A 19,803-nucleotide genomic window follows, 5' to 3' on the forward strand; every position below is an offset into this window, starting at 1 on the left:
GAGGAGCCTGGTGGGCTATAGTCCATAAGGTTGCAAAGAGTTGGACATGACTGAGCACACAGACATGCATGATATTCAATAAGAGGTTGATATCCAACATATATAAAGAGCTCATAAAACTTAATATCAAAAAAAAAGAAACATGATTTAAAAACAGGCAGAGACCTGAATAGATATCTTTTCCAAAACAGATGTCTAGATGGCCAATGGGCACATGAGAAGATGCTTAACATCACTAATCATCAGGAAAATGTAAAATCAAAACCAGAATAAGATACCATCTCATACCCATCAGAATGGCTATCATCAAAGAGATAAGAAACAAATGTCAGGAAGAATGTGGGGAAAAGGAAACGCTTATGCACTGTTGATGGGTATGTAAATTGGTACAGTTACAATGGAAAACAATATGAAGAGTTCTCAAAAAAAAAGTAAATAAAAATAGATCTACCATATGATCCAGTAATTCCACTTCTGAGTATTTAGCCAAAGAAAATAAAAATACAAATTGAAAAATATGTATGTACCCCTAGGTTCATCACAGCACTGTAACATCTTACAGAAAAACCCATATGAACCTTTTGGCCAACTCAATACAATAGCCAAGATATGGAGGCAACCTAACTGTCCATCTATTTATGAATGGAAAAAGAAGATGCAGTGTATATACACAATGGCAGATTACTCAGCTATTAAAAAAAGAAACAAACAATGACATCTTACCATTTGGAGCAATATGGATGGATCTGAAGGTTATTATGCTCAGTGAAATATGTCAGATGAATCTTCACAATTTTCATGTGGCTGTCAAAACCTGGTATTCTAGTTGAGGTCTTACATGCTCTTAACTAATTTTCTGACAAGAAGAAACAAAGTAGTGGAGTATAATAGATTAACTGTGCACTCTCCTTTGTGCAACAGCTGCACTGAGTGTGATGGGCTATTTATGAAATTATTTTCTCTTCTATCCCAATTAGTTTTAGCTTGCAACATTATTCCCATAATAACTAGCCATCTTTATAAATACTGGTTGCATTCTTTTAACTTCTCTGTAGCAGATCAAATTTGCAGATAACTCAATTGCCAGAATGCAAACTCTAGGTGACTAGTTACTTCTGCTAGATAAAGAATCACTGGTTGTCCCCTGTAATAACCACTCAGTTCCAAAGATGTTCTGGAGCTTTCTCTGTCCTTTTATTGTTACATAGAACTAAAACTCTGACTATAGGAACAGGGGTAAAAAATCCAAAATAGTAGATCAGAAAAATATGTATTTTGTAGTTCTTATGAAACTGGAAAAGTTGTATTTCACAGATGAAAGAGACTGCAGGTATAGTCCTATTTCCAGTGATCCCAGCCCAATAATTTTCATTAAAATACATGTCGGAAGGTGACCTTTTTCAGTCCATCTTCATTGACCCCTTCACATTCAGAACACGGAGAGCTGATGGTGTAACAAATGGGATGGTGTCTACTGTTATGAATGAATAATTGTGCTCCTTACTTTTACCACTTAACTGAAAAAAAGCAAATTGACTTTGAAACCTGGGGAAGAACAGGACCAATGACTTAAATCTTCTTCTTAATAATATAGTAACATGTGCTTGTGTTAGTTCCATCTAAATCTCCACGCTTTATTTGTTCACTTTAGGCAAATCTGCTGAATCAAGCAACTACTCTTCACTGTGAAAGTCAGTGATGGTTTTTCAGGTGTGGTGTGGAAATAAAAACATAGAACCAGTACCTTATATGCAGGATCAAGATCTAAACTGAGTTAATTTGGTCAGAAGGAAAACATTTGTTTTGACTTCTTCGTGGAATGCTCACTAATATAGACAGTAGGCTGCATAATGCATTAATCTCAGCAAATTTCAAAGGATTTAAACCTTAGCATGTTCCCATATCCCCAAACTTATTAAATAAAAAATCAGTAGCAAAAAGATTTCTGGGAAAGCACCAAATATATTGAAATTATAAAGTATATTTCTAAATAACCTGAAGATCAAATAATATGTTACAAGAGAAATTAGAAAATATTTCTAACTGATTGACAGGGAAAACACAATGCAACAGATATTGTGGGGTGCAGTGAAAGAAATGTTTAAAGGGAAATTTTTAGTTTTAAATTTAAAATTTTGTATGAGATAGAAAAATTTTAAAGTCAGTGAAAAACAGAGTGATATCAGCAAATATAGCAGAGACGTTAGCTCCAAGTTTTTCTCCACAAAAAGTTAGAAAAGCTGAGTGAAAACTGCCAGAATCAAGTGGAAGAACCCTGGGAAATACTAAAAGGTTTTACAGCAATGAAGCATATGTTGATCAAGAAAAGGCAACTTTAAAACAGCAGGAGTGCTCCGTGGCAATTTTCCGTGACCTTGTCCAGCTTGCTCCTTAGCTCATAGCAGTCTTAAGAACAAGAACCTATGCTCCCAGTTTGGGACCTTCACCCTGGCTCTGGAGTGATCAAAGCAGAACTTCTGAAAGAACGGTGTTCTGTTTTTGCCTGCCTTGGCGCTACCTGAAGGGATGATGGGAGGTACCTGTCTTTGTTTCTCCCAACTCAAGAATTGTCTCCTATATTGTCTCTAGGAAACAATTGTCTCCTAATAGTCTCTGCTATATTTGCTGATATCACCCTGTTTTTCACTGACTTTAAAATTTTTCTATCTCATACAAAATTTTAACTATTTTAAATGTAAAACTACAAATTTCCCTTTAAACGTTTCTTTCACCACACCCCACAATATCTGTTGCATTGTGTTTTCCCTGTCAATCAGTTAAAGGCAGAAAAGTGTCTTCAGAGAAGGCGTTCCTAGAAAACACCGAGGCAAATGAACAGCTCACTGTCTCTGCTGTTTGGGACAAAAGACTGTAGTTGAAGCGAACAATAGGCATGCATAGGAGGAAAAGCTGGGAAGACAATGCTTTCTTTTGGAAAGCAAGGCACTGAAAAGCACTTGCATATACAAGGAATTTAGAGAGCCACATACTGCACAGGATAAGATGCACGGTCAGAAAAATCCAAGAAGACTACAAGCTTTTTACCTCTGGCTGCCAATTATACTCACCACAAGTTAAGAACTAAGGCTAAGACACAGTTGTAACTAGCCTGGCTAAGCACTGAGAGGGTGCCACAACACAGAGCCAGCCTGCAGAGAATGGCAGAATTGTTTTAATTTTTTCCCCCTTTTCTTTCTTTTTGTTCCTTCTTTTTTTGGGGGGTGGGGAGCGGGGGGCGGGGGAGGAGGAAGTCCAAGTATTCAAGGAAATTTCTGTCAAAACAGTAGCTGACCACAAGCTTAAGGAACAGATTTTAGACACCACACATGACAAAAAGAGTTTACCGAAAAAAAATTTACAAAAATAATTTACTAAGTCATTAAATGACTGACTAAAACCCACAGCAAACAATGAGAACATACCCTGAGACAGGTGAAGAATATGACTTCCGTATTTACCGCATTATAATATCCAAATATTTTAAGGACTGGAATGTTATAAATCATTCTGCCATGAAATATTTTTCATCAACTATCTCAGGAATGATCAACACCAAAAACACATATTCCTCATAGACTGAAAGAGGTAAAAAATAGAGGAGAAATACAAGTTTCTGTCTGTCAACCATACACAACTAACATTTTGTAGGGAAGCAGGAATTCTAGAGATGCTTGCATTGCTGAACCACAAACCACAGGCAGAGAACTTAATGATTTCAATACACACGGTAACTTAACACAGCCATAGGGGTTCAAGAGCATTAATATCTTAACAGCTTAATAGGTGCTCCTTCACTCAGCAGATGCTAAAGAACAAAGGTGTGCCTTGGCAAACATTCCCATAATTAAACTCTCATACTTTTAAAATCTAGATAAGGTGAGTATGTACACACTGCTAGATTTAAAATGGATAACCAACAAGGACCCATTGTATAGTACATGGAACTCTGCTCAATGTTAATGTGGCAGCCTGGATGGGAAGGGGTTTGGGGGAGAATGGATACATGTATATGTATGGCTGAGTCCCTTCGCTGCTCACCTGAAACTATCACAACATCATTAATTGAGTATATTCCAATACAAAATAAAAAGTTCAAAAGGAAATAAAAAGGAATAAGAATCAGAGACCCAGTATATCATATCACTAAATCTTACTAGCTGAATTCTAAAATGGGAAAATCAATGCATTTATTTAATATAGTACCCGTTATTGTCTAGTAGATGACTCTTCTCCTTGATGAACACTTTTTTAAAATTCTTTTTATTTATTTATTTTTGGCCGTGCTGAGTCTTTGCTGCTCTCCAAGGACTTTCTCTAGTTGCAGCAAGTGGGGGGCTACCCTTTGTTGCAGTGTGCAGGCTTCTCAATGCGGTGGCTTCTGTTGTTGCAGAGCACACCTAGGCTTCCAGGCTTCAGTAGTGGCCAATGGGCTTAGTTGCTCCATGGCATGTGGGATCTCCTCGGACCAAGGATCAAATCCATGTCCCCTGCATTGGCAGGTGAGTTCCACTAAAGAAGCTCAATGAATACTTTTAAGAGTCCATCATGGACTTTTAAGAAGTCCAGGAATACTTTTAAGAGTCCATTAGGAATTTCTGTGTGCACCTACCTTAAGACAAACCTATTGTCAACAATATTTCCCTGTAAAGTTGTGATTTTTTTTTCTTCATGAAATCTTATACTTATTATGCATCTGAATATATTTAATGAGTAAAGAAGGAGTTAAATTAATGTTTATGATTCTTACAAAGATTACTACCATCTCCTCATCAAATGAGCACTTGGCAAAATCCTACTTATTTATTACTTTAAGCAACTCCCTCAGGGTACTCACTCTAGTGTTCTTTATTACTTTTATTTATGAAATATATTTGTAAAAAGCTATCTATTGTGTCTACATTTTCTATATCCTTAACATAAGTTCATAGTGAATGCAGTTTTGCTGAACTATTTTACCGCTTTGCAGCATAGTTTATCTTTATATATGACCAGAGCAAGATATCTCTTAGGAATGTCCTTATTAGATGACTGCTGGATAGAAAAAGAGACAGATATCTATCTATATCCATACTTATCAAGCTGAAGCCCTGGAAATCATTGGCCAGGATAAGTAAGGCAAGTCACAGACCTAAAACATTCTAGTAAGTTTATTAAAAGTCAACATATTGAACACATAATCTAGAACATTGCCCAGATGGGCATAAGAGAAGTCAACTCCTTTATAGCCAGTAGATGAAATCAATGTCTGCTTTGATGTTAACCATTTAAATAATATTTATTCCTGCCTCTTGTTAACATACATAAAAGTCATTACCCAATATGCCAACCTGCTCTTAACATATGCCTTATTGCCATATAACTTGTTTCTCAGTTCAGTTCAGTTCAGTCACTCAGTCATGTCCAACTCTTTGCAACCCCATGAATTGCAGCACGCCAGGCCTCCCTGTCCATCAACAACTCCCAGAGTCCACTCAAACTCACGTCCATTGAGTCGGTGATGCCATCCAGCCATCTCATCCTCTGTCGTCCCCTTCTGCTCCTGCTCCCAATCCCTCCCAGCATCAGGGTCTTTTCCAATGAGTCAACTCTTCACATGAGGTGGCCAAAGTATTGGAGCTTCAGCTTTAGCATCATTCCTTCCAAAGAACACCCAGGGCTTATCTCCTTTAGAATGGATTACTCAGCCATTAAAAAGAATACATTTGAATCAGTTCTAATGAGGTGGATGAAACTGGAGCCTATTATACAGAGTGAAGTAAGCCAGAAAGAAAAACACCAATACAGTATACTAACGCATATATATGGAATTTAGAAAGATGGTAACGATAACCCTGTATGGGAGACAGCAAAAGAGACACAGATGTATAGAACAGTCTTTTGGACTCGGTGGGAAAGGGCGAGGGTGGGATGATTTGGGAGAATGGCATTGAAACATGTATAGTATCATATAAGAAATGAATCACCAATCCAGGTTCGATGCAGGATACAGGATGCTTGGGGCTGGTACACTGGGATGACCCAGAGGGATGGTACGAGGAGGGAGGTGAGAGGGGGGTTTGGGATGGGGAACACGTGTACACCCGTGGCAGATTCATGTTGATGTATGGCGAAACCAATACAATATTGTAATTAGCCTCCAATTAAAATAAATAAATTTAAATTAAAAAATAAATAAATAAATGGCTGTAGGAGAAGACAACTCATTTATAAACTCATTTAAAATGTTTTGATTTTTATTCATCTTGTGTTCATATCCTTATTCCTCTTTTCTTGCACATATTGGTCATGTCTGATTTTTTCCATACTCACTCACAATGTTTTCTGCATAGTTCTGGGTATTAATGATTGCTAACACATGCAAACATGCATTAAAAAACATATAATGTCATATCTATTGTCATCTCTACCTATCTCTATTTCTTTTCCAGGTTTACTTCTGTTTCAGTTCAAGCCAGAGATATCTTACTTACACATTCTGGCCATTAGTTAGGCAACTCTACTACTCGGAGTTACTCTTTTCCCTGAGTTGTCCCTTTCCTCAGCTAGTTTCTTGTTGCACCATTCCCCAAACATTACTCCATTATAATATCTTCTGCAACTTCTCTAAAATCTTGATTCTCATTTTACTTCTTTACCTCAAGACTGACCTGCACCTTTGCCATTTCAGCCCCAAGAAAGCCAAAGTCAAAGGGAATTTTGTTCTCAGCAGAGATCTAGTTCAAGGGTTAGGAAATCAGGGCCTCTGAATTAAATCCAGTCCATACCCTGTTTTATGTACAGTTCATGAGAATGAACTGGGAATACTTTTCATATTTTTAAATGGTTGGGGGAGAAATGAAAGAAAATAATAGTTCATGACATGAAAATTGTATGAAAGTCAAATTTCAATGTCTATAAATAGTGGAATCCAGCCATGCCCATTTAGACATGTGTCTGTGATTGCTTTTTTTTTTTTTCAAGTATCACAATGTTTATTGATAGATACAAGTATATAAAATAAGGGCATGAACATGACTTGATAAATTAAGTAGACTTAATTTCAATACTATAATAAGAGGGACCAATTCAAATTCTCACCATTTGTTTCACACCCACAAAGACCACTTCAAGGGCATTTACGATCTCTCAAAACTGATCAGTTTTGTGCAAGTAAACCATGTTTCTTTTAAAAAGACTTGTACACTTGCCCAGGCTCAAGGATATTAAAATCTAGCACGTAAAGCCCATTACTAGAGGTAGAAATACAGGCAATATACTATTACGGCAACAACCATCAATTACAGTTAAGAATTTTTCTGTAACAACCAAATGGATAATCAAATATTGCAACAACTCAAGTCTTACTGAGCAAAGTGCATTTCTACAGTATTCAGTGTTGCTATTCCGTTTTCTAACTTAAAACAGCCTATGATAACTGGCAGCAAAGAAGGTCCTTGCAATAGACTGCCTCTGCTTGAGAACTTATGATGTAATTATTGCATGCTGCTAATATACTATCTAAACATTAAAGATACTCCTAAAATATTTGATGGTAGACTATGATTTAGACATTACACTACAAAAAAACCTTATGCAGAAGGAAATCCTAACTGACGTGCTTCTGTTTTTAAATACTGTGAAAACATTACAGCGGAATGAATTTTCGCAGTGGTTAGGTCAAATGCAGTTACATCATAGCAACAGTATGTTTTGCACAATTTAAGGCTTTGGCTGGTTCTTTTAGTCGGCTTCTTCCTCTGATTCTTCTTCTTCAGCAGTTTCTAGCCAGGTTAGCCACTGATTCACCTGGAACAAAGCCTTGCCTTTCCCTGGAAACTCTTGGGTTATATCTTCTTTCCAAGCCAAGAAAGCTTCTTCTTCAATAATTTCCATGTCATAGAAGTGAACAAAAAAGCGGAGTAACCTGCCTTTTGGAAAGCTGCTGTTGTAGCAGTGAACCCAAAGGGCATAGAGGGCACTGACTTGTAGATCAACATGATCATGAAGGAATTTCTGCAGTACTGGCTTGAAGAAAATAAGCAGTTATTTTTCCTGCTCTAACTGTTCTTTGGAAGGAGCAGAGGAAGAATCTGTTTCATCACTGGGTGGGTTTACTTCACTAGAAATGTACTGTAAGAAGCTGGTCATAAAGATGTTCACAAATCCTTTATCTACATGAAGTTTGGGAGAGATGTTATCCTTAATCCATTTATATATGATCTAAGGGGATGGATCCAACTTTATTTGCTTTAACAGTTCCTTCTCCGGTTTGAGAAGTGGGAATAAGAAACTCAGTCCCTTTCCTTCCGAGATCTCCAGCATGTGGTCCTTATTTTGATCAATTTCTTGGAGCATTTTTTGCATATTGACCTTGCTCTGTTGGCAAAGCTCTGTTAACCATTCTCGATCTTGTAATTTAGCTAATTGCTGAAGACAAAGTAAGAAGAGAGGAAAATGGGTGCCACTTTCCAGTGGTTGAGCTAGTTCGGAAATGCTCACCAGCTCTGAAGTGATAGCACGAGCTGCAAACTGTGCTAAATATGATTTCACCAAGGCGATGTCAACCTCCAGTTTGGGGCACTGGTCCAATACATTCAGGAAAGCCTGCATGAAGTTGTCACTTGTGGCTATCCCTTTCTGTTTGAGTAAACTGATCAAAGAACTTGCTTTTTCTTTATCTTCATCACTTCTATCCAGTGACAGAATGATTACTTTGCTTAACATCTCAGGAAGGAAGTGTTTAGGAGCTCTCATCTCTCTTACACCATTGACAGCTTCATTTGCATTCCCACTATTCAGGTATTCAGTTACAACAGTTTCAGTTAGTTTAAGCAGTTCTTCCTTTGATGGTGGTGGCTTTTTACTGGTCTTGGCAGGCTTTTCCTGGATAAGTGGTGGATTAGTTTTGAGACCAAGCTGAGGTGTCTGTCCCAGAGTGCGTGGTGGTTGTGCACTAGGAGGAATCATAGTTATTTGGGGCTGAAGCTTTGGCACTTGATTTTTATTCATTAGGAAAGACTGAGCAGGCCTCAAGCTAATCTCATCTGCATTAAGCTGTCCTTTCTTAGAAAATCGAGGTGGCATACCCTTCGACTGTCCTTGCAGCTGGGATAAGAGTCCCTGACTCTGGTTATGGTAGAGCTGGCTTAGCCCCTGGCTTTTCATAAACTTGCCTCCCATCTCCCCAAACTGCGACTGTGTGGGAGGCATGATGTGTCCCCCATGGCCATTGAAGAGCTGATTTGAACGATGGAGCCCCATGGTGGGTGAAAATCTATCCTGGATAACTCTTGGACCAATACCAGTTCCGCTTCCTGGCATTTGTCCAAACATGCCAGGTTTGTCATGCAAGTCCTCCAAGTGGGTCCCTATCCATTTTTATCCTGGGTGGCATAAACGGTCCCTCCAGAAAGAAGTCACTTCTCATCCCTTGAGCCATAGGAGCAGGAATAAACACTCCTAGATCTTTTACTGCATCTTGATGGATTTGATCGATCGTCTTTGGTCCATTGTCAAGAAAAGCTTTGCGAGGAACCCAATGGTGTTCTCGCAACTCTAAGGTATCCTGCAGCAGGAAACGAATCCTCACTGGCAATTCCTTACTTAACATCAAGGAGCACATTCGGGCAAAGTACTGATCCATTAAGGACTTGGCTCGTTCATGGTCTAATCTAGGCCCCACTGTCCTCATTATCTGACAGAGGCACTCCAAATCCTCTCCCATATCTTTGAGTTGGACTCTCTTCTTTTTTTCCAAAAGTGTTTTGATGCACTTATGAAGGATAGATTCATGAATAAGATCAAGCTTTCCAAGTTCTCCAATGAATTTGATGTTCCCCAACATCTTGATCTTGGCAATAGCTCTCTGTTCCTCCTCCTCAGGGAGGAGGGGATTTTCACCCTTACCATAGACATCAACATTTCTGGTTTGGTTTTCAAATTCATCTTGTAATTTGGAAATTAGGAGGCGTCTGAATGTTGTGCTTTTCTTCTGTCCTGGTTGACCCTCTGCTGCTGGGCCATTCAAAGTTTGGTGCATCTTCTGCCAATCGCAGACCTAGCTGAGCATACAGGGAGCTATACTTTGGCTCTTCTAGGGTTTTGTCCCCAATCAGCAGTATGACCCCTTTAAGGATGAGTTTAGACTCTACACCCACATTGAGGAGCTCAAGGCATAGCTTGTCAAACTTCTCAGGAGTAAGCTTGTTTAATATGCCTCTTACTTTCCTGGATTGCATCATGTCCTTCTTTTTCATTTGCGGAGTTGTTTGCTAAGGAGTTGTCATCTCGTCTAGTGCTTCGTGCAGGAATCCATTTCTGAGCGTTTTGCCCTGGGGTTTTCCCCCAGGAACTCGCTGTTGCCCGAAGTCTTGGGATAGTGCTGAGGTGCACCCCTACTTCCTCCTCCGCCCGAAGAAGCACTGAAACGAGAAGCACCCTCTTCTGCGATCGCACTCTCCACTTTGGCGGCTTGACAACGAAGAATCTTCAAAAGAATAATATTAATGGATGGGGTGGGGAGGGAAGAGGATGGGAGAAATGAAAAACCTTCACCGAGAACTCAGCAGCTGCTACAGCAGCTGCCTCCTCAGGATCCGGTCGTCGGGGACAGGGAAGGGAGCGGGAAGGGGAACGGAAAACAAAAAAGGGGGAGGGAAGGGGGAGGAAGGAGTCGGAACCGGCTTGAAACAGCTCAGAAGAGTCGCTGCTGCAACCACCACCCGATACTCGCCGCCACCTCCATAGAGCTCCGACTCGCTGCTGGCCTGTGATTGCTTTTCGCACTATGACAGCAGAGCTAAACGTTGCAGTAGAGACCAGATACCCTGCAAAGCCTAAAGTATTAATTACTGTTTATAGAAACAGTTTGCCCGCCAATGATCTAGATTAGACTTCCAAGTTTTGCAAAAATGTGAATTGTTGTTCACAGAGGTTAAATGATTGTCCCAAGGTCATGATAATTTATTGGTGAGAAAGGGCAGGGACTTTGATTCACACCCTCCTCACTGTATCACATGCAGCCTTCTTTTTAAAAATATATAGTTAACCTTGTAACTGAAAAATAGGGGGAAATACAACTTTTCCTGAGATCTCCTGCATTTCCAACGTTAGTTACAAAACACACCATGTAGGAAATCAACACTTAAGATGACTACTGAAACAAGGATTATTACAAAATACATAATTAATTTGGCAGCAAAGATTATTTATACCTTCCCTAAGCAATAGATTTTAAAAATCAATGTTATTTCCAGTTAGGCAGAGTTGTACCAATACTCAATCTACTGTATAGTATTCTATTTACATGTTATTTTTATATACATATATATTCTTAGAGGAAAATGAGAACAATTCTCTGAGATAATTTATCATCTTGCTTTTAAATGAAAAAAAGAAATAAGTTCTGTTGCTGAAATGTTCTCCACATGTTCCACCCGTGTCAGGATAAATAATTGTTTGATCAAAATAGAAGTTGCCTATGGGCCCCTGGCTGAGGAGTTGATTCATGAATTCTCATTAGTAATTACAACTCTAGAACGATCTAGCAGCCTTTTGACATCCTGATCACCTACCTCCTTCCCCAGTCTTCCACCTTGGGAGAGACGGCAATGTCTCCTTCAGGCAACTACAGACCTGTAGGGAGACAGAGGATACGAGCAAGGATTGCAGTAGGCCCTTGTTTATTCTTTCCCAGACAAAAGGAACAGGAAACTTCAAACAAAATGCTCTAATTATCACTCTGTAACTGTATTCCAGGAGAAGGCAATGGCACCCCACTCCAGTACTCTTGCCTGGAAAATCCCATGGACGGAGGAGCCTGGTGGGCTGCAGTCCATGGGGTCGCTAAGAGTCGGGCACGACTGAGCGACTTCACTTTCACTTTTCACTTTTATGCATTGGAGAAGGAAATGGCAACCCACTCCAGTGTTCTTGCCTGGAGAATCCCAGGGACAAGGGAGCCTGGTGGGCTGCCATCTATGGGGTCGCACAGAGTCGGACACGACTGAAGTGACTTAGCAGAAGCAGCAGCAGCAACTGTATTCCAAATTTCTACTTCCTTTCCTTTGGCAAAAATACTGCTCCTACTATATTCGAGAAAGGGGAAGGAGTCCTCTGCCATCTTATTGGAGTCCATCCACACTGCTACAGTGTCTCACACCAGTTAACTCTGCATGGGCCTCTGGTCACTGCATTTTGATCAGCTTCCCTGGAGCAGTGGCCTTACTGCTGCCTGGGCCTCAGTGCAAAGCATGTAGGGGAGACGACACTACCCTTTACTCTCTGCCCCCTTGACTCCCCACACCATCGCAAGCCCTGATGTGACCGTGATCTGAGATTAACACCTAACTAGAGCAGACGGGACAATCCACGTACAACCGTATTCTAGGGGACTTCCCTCACGGTTCTGTGGTTAAGGCTTCCCCTTGCAAGGCAGAGGGTATAGGTTTGATTCCTAGTCAGGGAGCTCAGATCCTACATGCTGCACAGTCAAAAAAATAAAACAACATAAAACAGTAGCAGTACTGTAACAAATCCAATAAAGAGTCAAACAAATTGTCCACATCAAAAAAAAAAAAATCTTTAACAACCCCCCGCACCCCCCCCCACCCACCGAAAACCGTATACTAAATCTGACTGCTGCCAGAGTCCAAGGACTAAGCTAACCTCAGCATTATGTCTCCTCTGTGGACACAAACCAGTTCAGAGACCTGCTCCTCATCTTGTCCCACCTCTAAAGAAGATATCCCCCTTTGTCAGACAGAGAATAAATTTTCTTATCACTTTAGGAAAATAACTACCAGTACCAACACAAATGGAATCTGTCTGGGGTCTTTTCTCCTTTTCTTATTAGGGAAATGCATAGGCTTAAGTAATAAAACAACATGGTTGGGGCTTTGGCAAGAAATGCCTAATATCGAATTCCTGAAAGTACCATCAGACCCCGTGTAAATAAAGACAAATGAAGTTTAACTCACTGTAGTGAGAAAGTCAGAGTCTTGGCAATATCTCAAAAGGAGGAAATCTAGAAGTTCTGAGGTCTAGGCAGATCTTTGAAGGCAGGGGAATAGTAAGGATTGGGCAACATTTATGATACAACAGTTTAGGATTGTTGCATACGGGGAGGTGAAGGTTCTGAAGTGATAAGTAAACTACTGTTTAATAAATGATCTCCTTATATGAGCAGAATGCTATCTCTGATAAATGAATTTGTAGGAATTTTTTATAGCCAATAGTAAAATCATTTACTGATTTTGTCTTGTCCTTCCCTGCCCCACTCTTCCCCCAAAGAAAACAATTAAGTCATGGTGACATAGCTGGTTTCAGTCACTAGGGTGATCTTTAGTACTCATAGTAGCAGAAAAGGCCAGGTGTAGTGCTGACAAATCCAATTTGTGATTTGGAGGAACCAGAGATCAAATTGCCAACATCCACCGGATCATTGAAAAAGCAAGAGAGTTCCAGAAAACCATCTATTTCTGCTTTATTGACTATGCCAAAGCCTTTGACTTTGTGGATCACAATAAACTGTGGACAATTCTGAAAGAGATGGGAATACCAGACCACCTGACCTGCCTCTTGAGAAATTTGTATGCAGGTCAGGAAGCAACAGTTAGAACTGGACATGGAACAACAGACTGGTTCCAAATAGGAAAAGGAGTACGTCAAGGCTATATATTGTCACCCTGCTTATTTAACTTAATCTTCAGAGTACATCATGAGAAATGCTAGGCTGGATGAAGCACAAGCTGGAATCAAGACCGCAGGGAGAAATATCAATAACCTCATATATGCAGATGACACCACCCTTATGGCAGAAAGTGAAGAAGAACTAAAGAGCCTCTTGATTAAAGTAAAAGAGGTAAGTGAAAAAGTTGGCTTAAAGCTCAGCATTCAGAAAACTTAGATCATGGCATCTGGTCCCATCACTTCATGGCAAATAGATGGGGAAACAGTGGAAACAGTGTCAGACTTTATTTGGGGGGCTCCAAAATCACTGCAGATGATGACTGCAGCCATGAAATTGAAAGACGCTTATTCATTGGAAAGAAAGTTGTGCCAACCTAGACAACATATTAAAAAGCAGAGACATCACTTTACCAACAAAGGTCTGTCTAATCAAGGCTATGGTTTTTCCAGTAGTCCTGTATGGATGTGAGAGTTGGACTATAAAGAAAGCTGAGTGTCAAAGAATTGATGCTTTTGAACTGTGGTGTTGGAGAAGACTCTTGAGAGTCCTTGAACTGCCTGGAGATCCAACCAGTCCATCGTAAAGGAAATCAGTCCTGAGTATTCATTGGAAGAACTGATGTTGAAGCTGAAACTCCAATACTTTGGCCACCTGATGCAAAGAGCTGACTCCTTAGAAAAACCCTGATGCTGGGCAAGATTGAAGGCAGGACAAGAAGGAGACGACAGAGGATGAGATTTTGGATGGCATCACCAACTCAATGAACATGAGCTTGAGCAAGCCCCAGGATTTGGTGATGGACAGGGAAGCTTGGCGTGCTACAGTCCATGGGGTTGCAAAGAGTTGGACACAACAGAGCGACTGAACTGAACTGAACTGAACCACCCTATATAGCAGAAAGCAAAAAGGAACTAATGAACCTCATGATGAGGGTGAAAAAGGAGTATGAAAAAGCTGGCTTTAGATGGGGACAGATTATCTCTTCCTGGGCTCCAAAATCACTGCAGATGGTGATTGCAGACATGAAATTAAAAGACGCTTGCTCCTTGGAAGAAAAACTATGACAAACCTAGATGGTGTATTAAAAAGCAGAGACATCACTTTGCATACAAAGATCCCTACAGTCAAAGCCATGTTCTTTTCCAATAGTCATGTACGGATGTGAGAGTTGGACCATAAAAAAGGCTGTTCTCTGGTTCCTCTGCCTTTTCTAAGTCCAGCGTGTACATCTCAAAGTTCTTGGTTCACTTACTGTTGAGACCAGCGTGAAGGATTTTCAGTATTATCTTGCTAGCTTGTGAAATGAGTGCTTACTGTTTCTCTTCTTTGGGTCTTAATTTTTTTAATTATGAATTTTGTCTAGGTATTTAATCATTTTCATTAGCAAATTTCTTAGAGCACCTCTGAGACTTTTTTCTCCTTTATCTTGAGTATGTGCCTGCTAAATCACCTCAGTCATGTCTGACTATTTGCGACCGCATGGACTGTAACCCACCAGGCTCCTCTGTGTATGGAATTTTCCAGGCAAGAATACTGGAGTGGATGGCCATGCCATCCTCCAGGGCATTTTCCCAATTCAGGGATCAAACCCATGTGTCTTATGTCTCCTGCATTGGCAGAAGGGTTGTTTACCACTGGCAGCACCTGGGAAGCCCAGTTATCCTGAGTACTTCCTCTAAAAGTGTTTTAATGTGGATTTTTGTGAGGCAAAACTTCTTAGTCCTTGTATGCTTAACAAGGTTTTTACAGTACCCTCACTTTCAAATGGCAATTTGGCTACATATAAATTCTAGATCGAAAGTTCTTTTTAATACTTTAATGGTATTAATATATTGTTTTCTTAGAGTATTGTTATCTTCTTTTTCTTTTTTTCCTTTAAATGCGATCTGTTTTTCTATGAAAATTTTAGAATTTTTCAGTATTCTTAATTTTTACTTTACTGAGATGTAGCTTTTCTTAATATTTCCTTTTGGTACACAGTGGATTCTTTTAATCTGAGACCTTTCACTTTTTTTTTTAGTTCTGAGAAATTTCTTTTCATTATAAAACATTATCTTCTATTTTTTCCTTTTTGTGATCCCTATTATATGGATGCTATATTTCTTTATGTAGGTTCCATATTTTTTAACATTTCCTTTATCCTTGTCTGCTCTCTTCTAGGAGAATTGCCCAATTAGACTTTCCAGCTTTCTTGTTTCTTTTTTGTCTGTAGAAGGCAATGGCACCCCACTCCAGTACTCTTGCCTGGAAAATCCCATGGATGGAGGAGCCTGGTAGGCTTCAGTCAATGGGGTCGCAAAGAGTCAGACATGACTGAGCAACTTCACTTTTACTTTTCACTTTCATGCAGTGGAGAAGGAAATGGCAACCCACTCCAGTGTTGTTGCCTGGAGAATCCCAGCGACGGCAGAGCCTGGTGGGCTGCCATCTACGGGGTCGCACAGAGTCGGACACGACTGAAGTGACTTAGCAGCATTGCATTTTGGGGGGCTTTCCAGATGGCTCAGTGGTACAAGAATCTGCTCGCCAATGCCAGAGGCTCAGGAGACATGGGTTCAATCCTTTGGTTGTAAGATCCACTGAAAGAGGGCTTGGAAACCCACTCCAGTATTCTTGACTGGAAAATCCCACGGACAGAGGATCCTGGCAGGCTGCAGTCCATTGGGTCACAAAGAGTCAGATGCAACGTATTGACTGAGCACAACACAGCACACATTCTGTTTGTTGAATCTATTATGTTTTTCATGTCATATGGACTATTGTGTCTAATACTTTTCACATCTAACATCGCCAACTGATTTTCTTGACAGTGTCTATTATTTTCTTATTGTTATCTTAACTAAATCATATCTACTGTACCTATTTAAAATTCTCTATTCAGGCAATTCCCTGGTGGTACATTGTAGGACTCCGTGTTTCCATTGCAGGGGGCCTCGGTTCCATAACTGGTTGGGGAACTAAGATCCCCAAAAGCTGTGGGGCATGGCCAGATAAGTAAATCAATCAATCCATCCTCTATTTAAAAACACCAGTTTCTTTTGATGCTTGTAAAAAGTTAATTTAAAATTTTGAAATAAAAATTCACTCAGTTGACATCTCTTTATTTAGAATGATCCACTCATATTCCTCTGGGTATATAGGCTACTCTGTCCAGGAATGCATATTTGGGGAAAATGAAAGAAATAAATCTATTGTATTTATTCAATTAGATCTCTTAACTCTCTCCCACAACATTCTAAATTTGTTGAAGGTCAAAGGCACCTTTTACATGTCTTGTAAAAAGAGCTCTGGAGCTTTGTATAAAGATTTCCTTTCTATGCTTAAGTACTGATTTGTCTATTCATAAGAAGAAATTACAAAGACCAAAGAAAGAATCACCAGAAAGCAATAGGCAATTAATTTCTGGGGCACAATCAGTTCAGTTCAGTTCAGTCGCTCAGTCGTGTCTGACTCTTTGTGACCCCATGAATCGCAGCACACCAGGCCTCCCTGTCCATCACCAACTCCTGGAGTTCACTCAGACTCACGTCCATCAAGTCAGTGATGCCATCCAGCCATCTCATCCTCTGTCGTCCCCTTCTCCTCCTGCTCCCAATCCCTCCCAGCATCAGAGTCTTTTCCAAGGAGTCAACTCTTCGGATGAGGTGGCCAAAGTACCGGAGTTTCAGCTTTAGCATCATTCCTTCCAAAGAAATCCCAGGGCTGATCTCCTTCAGAATGGACTGGTTGGATCTCCTTGCAGTCCAAGGGACTCTCAAGAGTCTTCTCCAACACCACAGTGGCTGGAGTTATACTGAGTTTCACCTGACAGAAATCAGAGTCACACCATATACAATAAAAAATGAACAAGTGTGCAAAGAAGCAAGAATAATAATTAATGACTTCCAGAAAGAAAAAAAAATCTCAGTGGAAAACCCACAAAAACTTAGGCAATACAATTAAAAGATAAGACTATTAAGGCTGTTTTTATAAATATATACCATATCTATGATTATTCTAGGTTACTGACTGGAAAGAATTTCTGTACTACAGAAGAGGGAATGGGAAACCAGGAGGAGATGCCAGCAGTCTAAGAGATAAAACTGGGAGTCTGAGTACAGAGAGAAGACGTCTAGCATTCATCTAGAAGGAGGGAGAAGAGTAAATGGAAGTACAGAGCACACCACAGAGACCTGCTGAGAAACCCATGTAAGTTTTCAGTTGATTTCTGATCATTGCATGTGTATGACGATCTCAAATTAAATGGACAAAATGAACCATCTTGAGCATGTTAATCCCTTTTTCCCAATCACCCTGTACTACTTAATAACTTCTAAAGTTTGGGGAAGAAGTACATTGTGGTGGCATAGATGCTATTTGTGCATTCCAGAACATAGGCATTCATTCATCAAGACTGATATGACTACAGTCAGGGCTAAGTACTCAGTCTTTGAACAAAAGAGATATTCCCCATGGGAACTAGCTAGACCTCTGGTGACTAATTGATTGTATTGGATCTTTTCTAATACAGGAAGGACAGAGAATTGGCTTTACTGAGATGGTCATAGATTCTGGGATGTCAATAGGCAATCTCCATCCACAATCCTTCTGCCAGCAACACCATCTGTGGACTTACAGAAAACCTCATCCATTTGCCATGATATCTCATCAGACAACAAAACCAACTTATACCAGAAATGTAGCAATGGACTCACAGCCATGGAATTTGGTAGGCATTTTACTAAATTCTCCAATACCTAGTATTAATCTACTTCATTTGGTAGAGTAGCCTTGTGTTCAGTAGCTGTACCGGCTGGTGCAAAGTGAAAAGGTAACAATGGTTACTCTACTACAAAGCAAAGTTATAACATTCTCTAACTTATAGCTTATCACCAAGAACAAGGCCAAGTACATAGCAGATACGCAATAATTTTTAAGTAAATAAATGAATGGCTCAGATCTATATGATTCTCATTTTCTCATTTTGATAAGAAGCAGATGTAAATTCCATTTGGGTTTAAGGTTGTTGCATCAAAACAGGTCACTTACTTTTCAGTAAAACATTAATTACTAAGAATTTATCAGAAATGCAGCTGCTTCTTTTTGCTGCTTCAAATTTTTATAGTACCTAGGGGAAAAATTATCAGTATACCAAACTGAAACACTCTTATGGCCAGATCTCTTTAGCTAAGCCAAAATTATCTCTAATTTATCTCATAACAAAAATTCACATACTCAAAGGGTATCTTTTACTTCTTGGATTTTCAAGATATTATCAACCCAATAATGTGTGTGCATGCTGTCTCTTTGGTCATGTCAGACTCATTGCAACCCACCAGGCTCCACTGTCCATGGGATTCTGTAGGCAAGAATGTTGGAGTGGGTTGCCATGCCCTACTCCAGGGGATCTTCCCAACCTAGGGAACGAACCCATGTCTCCTGAATCTCCTACATTGCAGGTGGATTCTTTCCCCACTGAGTCACCTGGGAAGCCCCATCCCAATAATGATGGTGCTCAGTGGGAAAGTTCTCACATACAGGACAGACCGGCATGAGCTCTTTTTCTGTCACCTTGAGAGATAAGTAGGAACAGAATTTGAATACATCTTTTTTAAGAGATTAATAACTTAATATGATGGCATTTCCATTTTCATATTAGCTGTGTCTTGCTTCCTTTTGAAATTAAAAATTCAATGAAAGCAAGCTGGGACTTAGGTTATTGCAATAAATCTTGCACAGGAAAATGGAAGAAATGGCATTAATGAACATACAATACTTAAATACAGATGATTGAACATTTGGGACAAAGCTAGGGAAGTTTTGGTATATTTTAAACATATTGATATCCTCTTTCATTCCTCAGAGTGTTTGTAAACATATTAGAACAAGCAAGAAAAGTTATAAAATAAAATTTTGAAGTGGATCTTGGCATGTAAAAATGAGAATAAAAAGTTAAATGTGTTGGATATAAGTTTCTCTATATGGTAGATGGTTTTAGTATATCTTAGTAAAAGTTCTCTTTATGTTTATTAAAAATGACTCAGTCCAAAAGATATTTATATCATTTATAGAACTGTTACATTTTAAGAAAAATTGCTCCCTCTATAACCCTGAAAAGAATTACATAGGTTAAGAAAAAATATTGCAAATTTTTT

The 19,803-nt window shown here is 39.6% G+C and overlaps 1 pseudogene; it reads right to left on the bottom strand.

Annotated features, from left to right (window-relative positions):
* Positions 1 to 6,943: 6,943 nt before the first annotated feature.
* On the bottom strand, positions 6,944 to 10,540 carry LOC102411125 (annotated as a pseudogene).
* Positions 10,541 to 19,803: the final 9,263 nt, after the last annotated feature.

The sequence above is a fragment of the Bubalus bubalis genome, chromosome 7, assembly GCF_019923935.1.
Source record: "Bubalus bubalis isolate 160015118507 breed Murrah chromosome 7, NDDB_SH_1, whole genome shotgun sequence".
In the NCBI taxonomy this organism is placed as follows: Eukaryota; Metazoa; Chordata; class Mammalia; order Artiodactyla; family Bovidae; genus Bubalus; species Bubalus bubalis.